Genomic DNA, 7,500 nt, shown 5'->3' on the forward strand with positions numbered 1-7,500 from the left:
CTCAGCTGGTAGAGCGGAGGACTGTAGAAGCAAATTAGCAATCCTTAGGTCGCTGGTTCAATTCCGGCTCGAAGGACCTTTTTGGCTAGCATTACCATTTTGAAGCTTTTAAACGGCTCAGACACACTGACAGCCACGTCTTTACGTGTAACATACGGCGCAAACAAAAGGCAAGCCCGTCCCTGGGTGGGCTTGAACCACCAACCTTTCGGTTAACAGCCGAACGCGCTAACCGATTGCGCCACAGAGACAACCACACATTGTGCTGCTGGCCAAATCCTCAGTCAGGTCAACTATATTCTCTCAGGTGACTACCTAAACAATAATATCAAAAAAAGGAAAAGAAGAGATAAACTAGAACACAACAGCGTGACTCAAAAGAGTACCCAACTGCCCACGGAGAGTGGCTCCCTGTTAGCGGCTTAGTAACAGTCAGAGGCTTCCTCAGCTTTGCCTCACCAGCACCTTGTAAGCTATCCCAATGCAGCAGAGTGGCGCAGCGGAAGCGTGCTGGGCCCATAACCCAGAGGTCGATGGATCGAAACCATCCTCTGCTAGGAAGCTTGGTTTTTGCAGTCCCTACCACATCAACATCTTCCTGGACAGCCCAATTTGAGAAATCGCTTTGTTTCTTAAAAAATGTCCTCTTCTCTGTCAATGCAGACATACATGCCTAAATACAGAAGATCATAGAATGGTAGAGTTGGAAGGGTCATCGGGTCCAAGCACCTGCTCAGTGCAGGATTACCTAAATCATTCCAGACAGATCTTTGTCCAGCCTTTGTTTGAACACTTCCATGGAAGGAGAACTCATCACCACCCGTGGTAACCTGTACCACTCATTGATCACTCTCACCGTCAGAAAGTTTTTTCTAATATGCCATTTAGAAAAGGGCTCTTCCCTTTGCACTGCAGATCAAAACTGAATGCTAAATCAGTCGCCTTAAAAAGCTTCAAGGCAGGGCTACGATAACAAATGAAGTCCTAGGCAGGTTTTTTGCCTAAGAGCACACAACAAGCTACCACAGTGCGCTAGAAAGTACGACTCTGGTGGGACTCGAACCCACAACCTTTGAATCACTTTCACTCTAGAAGTCCAATGCGCTATCCATTGCGCCACAGAGCCACTCTTAAGCCTTCCGCATAGTCAATTTTTGGCTGTGAAAAGGCCAGTGCATCTCACTTTTGTGACATCTATACTTAAAAAAAAAAAAAAAAGCCCTCAACTTTGGAAACTCTTGAATGCTGGGAATGTGCTAAAATTGCTGATCAGAGTAGACAGGTGGAAGCAGCAGGCAAGGGGGATTAGCTCACATGGTAGAGCGCTCGCTTCGCATGCGAGAGGTAGCGGGATCGATGCCTGCATCCTCCAACATCTTTACTTGCCAGCGCTTTGAAACTCTAGCATGATGGCCTTTTTATCTTTGGCGCTCAAAGAACTGGCCTTCGATAGCTCAGCTGGTAGAGCGGAGGACTGTAGAAGCAAATTAGCAATCCTTAGGTCGCTGGTTCAATTCCGGCTCGAAGGACCTTTTTGGCTAGCATTACCATTTTGAAGCTTTTAAACGGCTCAGACACACTGACAGCCACGTCTTTACGTGTAACATACGGCGCAAACAAAAAGCAAGCCCGTCCCTGGGTGGGCTTGAACCACCAACCTTTCGGTTAACAGCCGAACGCGCTAACCGATTGCGCCACAGAGACAACCACACATTGTGCCGCTGGCCAAATCCTCAGTCAGGTCAACTATATTCTCTCAGGTGACTACCTAAACAATAATATCAAAAAAAGGAAAAGAAGAGATAAACTAGAACACAACAGCGTGACTCAAAAGAGTACCCAACTGCCCACGGAGAGTGGCTCCCTGTTAGCGGCTTAGTAACAGTCAGAGGCTTCCTCAGCTTTGCCTCACCAGCACCTTGTAAGCTATCCCAATGCAGCAGAGTGGCGCAGCGGAAGCGTGCTGGGCCCATAACCCAGAGGTCGATGGATCGAAACCATCCTCTGCTAGGAAGCTTGGTTTTTGCAGTCCCTACCACATCAACATCTTCCTGGACAGCCCAATTTGAGAAATCGCTTTGTTTCTTAAAAAATGTCCTCTTCTCTGTCAATGCAGACATACATGCCTAAATACAGAAGATCATAGAATGGTAGAGTTGGAAGGGTCATCGGGTCCAAGCACCTGCTCAGTGCAGGATTACCTAAATCATTCCAGACAGATCTTTGTCCAGGCTTTGTTTGAACACTTCCATGGAAGGAGAACTCATCACCACCCGTGGTAACCTGTACCACTCATTGATCACTCTCACCGTCAGAAAGTTTTTTCTAATATGCCATTTAGAAAAGGGCTCTTCCCTTTGCACTGCAGATCAAAACTGAATGCTAAATCAGTCGCCTTAAAAAGCTTCAAGGCAGGGCTACGATAACAAATGAAGTCCTAGGCAGGTTTTTTGCCTAAGAGCACACAACAAGCTACCACAGTGCGCTAGAAAGTACGACTCTGGTGGGACTCGAACCCACAACCTTTGAATCACTTTCACTCTAGAAGTCCAATGCGCTATCCATTGCGCCACAGAGCCACTCTTAAGCCTTCCGCATAGTCAATTTTTGGCTGTGAAAAGGCCAGTGCATCTCACTTTTGTGACATCTATACTTAAAAAAAAAAAAAAAAAAAGCCCTCAACTTTGGAAACTCTTGAATGCTGGGAATGTGCTAAAATTGCTGATCAGAGTAGACAGGTGGAAGCAGCAGGCAAGGAGGATTAGCTCACATGGTAGAGCGCTCGCTTCGCATGCGAGAGGTAGCGGGATCGATGCCTGCATCCTCCAACATCTTTACTTGCCAGCGCTTTGAAACTCTAGCATGATGGCCTTTTTATCTTTGGCGCTCAAAGAACTGGCCTTCGATAGCTCAGCTGGTAGAGCGGAGGACTGTAGAAGCAAATTAGCAATCCTTAGGTCGCTGGTTCAATTCCGGCTCGAAGGACCTTTTTGGCTAGCATTACCATTTTGAAGCTTTTAAACGGCTCAGACACACTGACAGCCACGTCTTTACGTGTAACATACGGCGCAAACAAAAGGCAAGCCCGTCCCTGGGTGGGCTTGAACCACCAACCTTTCGGTTAACAGCCGAACGCGCTAACCGATTGCGCCACAGAGACAACCACACATTGTGCCGCTGGCCAAATCCTCAGTCAGGTCAACTATATTCTCTCAGGTGACTACCTAAACAATAATATCAAAAAAAGGAAAAGAAGAGATAAACTAGAACACAACAGCGTGACTCAAAAGAGTACCCAACTGCCCACGGAGAGTGGCTCCCTGTTAGCGGCTTAGTAACAGTCAGAGGCTTCCTCAGCTTTGCCTCACCAGCACCTTGTAAGCTATCCCAATGCAGCAGAGTGGCGCAGCGGAAGCGTGCTGGGCCCATAACCCAGAGGTCGATGGATCGAAACCATCCTCTGCTAGGAAGCTTGGTTTTTGCAGTCCCTACCACATCAACATCTTCCTGGACAGCCCAATTTGAGAAATCGCTTTGTTTCTTAAAAAATGTCCTCTTCTCTGTCAATGCAGACATACATGCCTAAATACAGAAGATCATAGAATGGTAGAGTTGGAAGGGTCATCGGGTCCAAGCACCTGCTCAGTGCAGGATTACCTAAATCATTCCAGACAGATCTTTGTCCAGCCTTTGTTTGAACACTTCCATGGAAGGAGAACTCATCACCACCCGTGGTAACCTGTACCACTCATTGATCACTCTCACCGTCAGAAAGTTTTTTCTAATATGCCATTTAGAAAAGGGCTCTTCCCTTTGCACTGCAGATCAAAACTGAATGCTAAATCAGTCGCCTTAAAAAGCTTCAAGGCAGGGCTACGATAACAAATGAAGTCCTAGGCAGGTTTTTTGCCTAAGAGCACACAACAAGCTACCACAGTGCGCTAGAAAGTACGACTCTGGTGGGACTCGAACCCACAACCTTTGAATCACTTTCACTCTAGAAGTCCAATGCGCTATCCATTGCGCCACAGAGCCACTCTTAAGCCTTCCGCATAGTCAATTTTTGGCTGTGAAAAGGCCAGTGCATCTCACTTTTGTGACATCTATACTTAAAAAAAAAAAAAAAAAAAGCCCTCAACTTTGGAAACTCTTGAATGCTGGGAATGTGCTAAAATTGCTGATCAGAGTAGACAGGTGGAAGCAGCAGGCAAGGGGGATTAGCTCACATGGTAGAGCGCTCGCTTCGCATGCGAGAGGTAGCGGGATCGATGCCTGCATCCTCCAACATCTTTACTTGCCAGCGCTTTGAAACTCTAGCATGATGGCCTTTTTATCTTTGGCGCTCAAAGAACTGGCCTTCGATAGCTCAGCTGGTAGAGCGGAGGACTGTAGAAGCAAATTAGCAATCCTTAGGTCGCTGGTTCAATTCCGGCTCGAAGGACCTTTTTGGCTAGCATTACCATTTTGAAGCTTTTAAACGGCTCAGACACACTGACAGCCACGTCTTTACGTGTAACATACGGCGCAAACAAAAGGCAAGCCCGTCCCTGGGTGGGCTTGAACCACCAACCTTTCGGTTAACAGCCGAACGCGCTAACCGATTGCGCCACAGAGACAACCACACATTGTGCTGCTGGCCAAATCCTCAGTCAGGTCAACTATATTCTCTCAGGTGACTACCTAAACAATAATATCAAAAAAAGGAAAAGAAGAGATAAACTAGAACACAACAGCGTGACTCAAAAGAGTACCCAACTGCCCACGGAGAGTGGCTCCCTGTTAGCGGCTTAGTAACAGTCAGAGGCTTCCTCAGCTTTGCCTCACCAGCACCTTGTAAGCTATCCCAATGCAGCAGAGTGGCGCAGCGGAAGCGTGCTGGGCCCATAACCCAGAGGTCGATGGATCGAAACCATCCTCTGCTAGGAAGCTTGGTTTTTGCAGTCCCTACCACATCAACATCTTCCTGGACAGCCCAATTTGAGAAATCGCTTTGTTTCTTAAAAAATGTCCTCTTCTCTGTCAATGCAGACATACATGCCTAAATACAGAAGATCATAGAATGGTAGAGTTGGAAGGGTCATCGGGTCCAAGCACCTGCTCAGTGCAGGATTACCTAAATCATTCCAGACAGATCTTTGTCCAGGCTTTGTTTGAACACTTCCATGGAAGGAGAACTCATCACCACCCGTGGTAACCTGTACCACTCATTGATCACTCTCACCGTCAGAAAGTTTTTTCTAATATGCCATTTAGAAAAGGGCTCTTCCCTTTGCACTGCAGATCAAAACTGAATGCTAAATCAGTCGCCTTAAAAAGCTTCAAGGCAGGGCTACGATAACAAATGAAGTCCTAGGCAGGTTTTTTGCCTAAGAGCACACAACAAGCTACCACAGTGCGCTAGAAAGTACAACTCTGGTGGGACTCGAACCCACAACCTTTGAATCACTTTCACTCTAGAAGTCCAATGCGCTATCCATTGCGCCACAGAGCCACTCTTAGGCCTCCTTCCCACGAGCGTGACGGGCTCCGCAGCGTAATATTACGCTGTGAAGCCCGTCACGGCGCCCCCCAGAGCCCCTATACTTACCTGCGGGAGATAGCGTGAAATCGCTTCCCCGCCCACCACCGCCGCGTCACCGCTCGTCACCGCCCACCGCTCTCGCGTCACCAGCCTTGTCACGTGCACGGCCGGCCGTGTCACGTGATGCGGCCGGACCGCGTCATTTGGCGTCATATGACGCTCGGCGGTGGGCGGGAAAGCGTTTTTTCACGCTATCTCCCGCTGGTTACAGCGGGAGATAGCGTGAATGGACGGCTTCCATTGACTGCAATGGAAGCCGTCAGTGCGTACAGCCCGTCCTCACCCGCAGAAAATAGAGCATGCTGCGGGTGAGGACGGGAGAAATCGCGGTGCGTAATTCCGCGGTGGAATTACGCATCGTGAGCATGGAGCTATTAGGTTCAATAGAACCTAATAGCTGCGTGCAACGCAGCGGATTTTCGCCGCGAATTACGCGGCGGAAATCCGTTCGTGGGAAGGAGGCCTTAAGCCTTCCGCATAGTCAATTTTTGGCTGTGAAAAGGCCAGTGCATCTCACTTTTGTGACATCTATACTTAAAAAAAAAAAAAAAAGCCCTCAACTTTGGAAACTCTTGAATGCTGGGAATGTGCTAAAATTGCTGATCAGAGTAGACAGGTGGAAGCAGCAGGCAAGGGGGATTAGCTCACATGGTAGAGCGCTCGCTTCGCATGCGAGAGGTAGCGGGATCGATGCCTGCATCCTCCAACATCTTTACTTGCCAGCGCTTTGAAACTCTAGCATGATGGCCTTTTTATCTTTGGCGCTCAAAGAACTGGCCTTCGATAGCTCAGCTGGTAGAGCGGAGGACTGTAGAAGCAAATTAGCAATCCTTAGGTCGCTGGTTCAATTCCGGCTCGAAGGACCTTTTTGGCTAGCATTACCATTTTGAAGCTTTTAAACGGCTCAGACACACTGACAGCCACGTCTTTACGTGTAACATACGGCGCAAACAAAAGGCAAGCCCGTCCCTGGGTGGGCTTGAACCACCAACCTTTCGGTTAACAGCCGAACGCGCTAACCGATTGCGCCACAGAGACAACCACACATTGTGCCGCTGGCCAAATCCTCAGTCAGGTCAACTATATTCTCTCAGGTGACTACCTAAACAATAATATCAAAAAAAGGAAAAGAAGAGATAAACTAGAACACAACAGCGTGACTCAAAAGAGTACCCAACTGCCCACGGAGAGTGGCTCCCTGTTAGCGGCTTAGTAACAGTCAGAGGCTTCCTCAGCTTTGCCTCACCAGCACCTTGTAAGCTATCCCAATGCAGCAGAGTGGCGCAGCGGAAGCGTGCTGGGCCCATAACCCAGAGGTCGATGGATCGAAACCATCCTCTGCTAGGAAGCTTGGTTTTTGCAGTCCCTACCACATCAACATCTTCCTGGACAGCCCAATTTGAGAAATCGCTTTGTTTCTTAAAAAATGTCCTCTTCTCTGTCAATGCAGACATACATGCCTAAATACAGAAGATCATAGAATGGTAGAGTTGGAAGGGTCATCGGGTCCAAGCACCTGCTCAGTGCAGGATTACCTAAATCATTCCAGACAGATCTTTGTCCAGGCTTTGTTTGAACACTTCCATGGAAGGAGAACTCATCACCACCCGTGGTAACCTGTACCACTCATTGATCACTCTCACCGTCAGAAAGTTTTTTCTAATATGCCATTTAGAAAAGGGCTCTTCCCTTTGCACTGCAGATCAAAACTGAATGCTAAATCAGTCGCCTTAAAAAGCTTCAAGGCAGGGCTACGATAACAAATGAAGTCCTAGGCAGGTTTTTTGCCTAAGAGCACACAACAAGCTACCACAGTGCGCTAGAAAGTACGACTCTGGTGGGACTCGAACCCACAACCTTTGAATCACTTTCACTCTAGAAGTCCAATGCGCTATCCATTGCGCCACAGAGCCACTCTT

At 48.0% G+C, this 7,500-nt stretch overlaps 10 non-coding genes across 10 annotated transcripts; all 10 read right to left on the bottom strand.

Moving 5' to 3' along the window:
* Positions 1-177: 177 nt before the first annotated feature.
* Positions 178-251, bottom strand: TRNAN-GUU (transfer RNA asparagine (anticodon GUU)). Its single transcript has one exon. It is a non-coding gene; the product is annotated as a tRNA-Asn (tRNA).
* Positions 252-1,042: 791 nt separating this feature from the next.
* On the bottom strand, positions 1,043-1,126 carry TRNAR-UCU (transfer RNA arginine (anticodon UCU)). Its single transcript is given in 2 exon segments — positions 1,043-1,078; positions 1,090-1,126. It is a non-coding gene; the product is annotated as a tRNA-Arg (tRNA).
* Positions 1,127-1,630: 504 nt separating this feature from the next.
* On the bottom strand, positions 1,631-1,704 carry TRNAN-GUU (transfer RNA asparagine (anticodon GUU)). Its single transcript has one exon. It is a non-coding gene; the product is annotated as a tRNA-Asn (tRNA).
* Positions 1,705-2,495: 791 nt separating this feature from the next.
* TRNAR-UCU (transfer RNA arginine (anticodon UCU)) lies at positions 2,496-2,579 on the bottom strand. The gene is given in 2 exon segments: positions 2,496-2,531; positions 2,543-2,579. It is a non-coding gene; the product is annotated as a tRNA-Arg (tRNA).
* Positions 2,580-3,086: 507 nt separating this feature from the next.
* On the bottom strand, positions 3,087-3,160 carry TRNAN-GUU (transfer RNA asparagine (anticodon GUU)). Its single transcript has one exon. It is a non-coding gene; the product is annotated as a tRNA-Asn (tRNA).
* Positions 3,161-3,951: 791 nt separating this feature from the next.
* TRNAR-UCU (transfer RNA arginine (anticodon UCU)) lies at positions 3,952-4,035 on the bottom strand. The gene is given in 2 exon segments: positions 3,952-3,987; positions 3,999-4,035. It is a non-coding gene; the product is annotated as a tRNA-Arg (tRNA).
* Positions 4,036-4,542: 507 nt separating this feature from the next.
* TRNAN-GUU (transfer RNA asparagine (anticodon GUU)) lies at positions 4,543-4,616 on the bottom strand. The gene has a single exon. It is a non-coding gene; the product is annotated as a tRNA-Asn (tRNA).
* Positions 4,617-5,407: 791 nt separating this feature from the next.
* On the bottom strand, positions 5,408-5,491 carry TRNAR-UCU (transfer RNA arginine (anticodon UCU)). The gene is given in 2 exon segments: positions 5,408-5,443; positions 5,455-5,491. It is a non-coding gene; the product is annotated as a tRNA-Arg (tRNA).
* Positions 5,492-6,545: 1,054 nt separating this feature from the next.
* Positions 6,546-6,619, bottom strand: TRNAN-GUU (transfer RNA asparagine (anticodon GUU)). Its single transcript has one exon. It is a non-coding gene; the product is annotated as a tRNA-Asn (tRNA).
* A 791-nt stretch (positions 6,620-7,410) lies between these two features.
* TRNAR-UCU (transfer RNA arginine (anticodon UCU)) lies at positions 7,411-7,494 on the bottom strand. The gene is given in 2 exon segments: positions 7,411-7,446; positions 7,458-7,494. It is a non-coding gene; the product is annotated as a tRNA-Arg (tRNA).
* Between the last annotated feature and the right edge of the window lie 6 nt (positions 7,495-7,500).

The sequence above is a fragment of the Eleutherodactylus coqui genome, chromosome 1 (assembly GCF_035609145.1).
Source record: "Eleutherodactylus coqui strain aEleCoq1 chromosome 1, aEleCoq1.hap1, whole genome shotgun sequence".
Classification (NCBI taxonomy): Eukaryota; Metazoa; Chordata; class Amphibia; order Anura; family Eleutherodactylidae; genus Eleutherodactylus; species Eleutherodactylus coqui.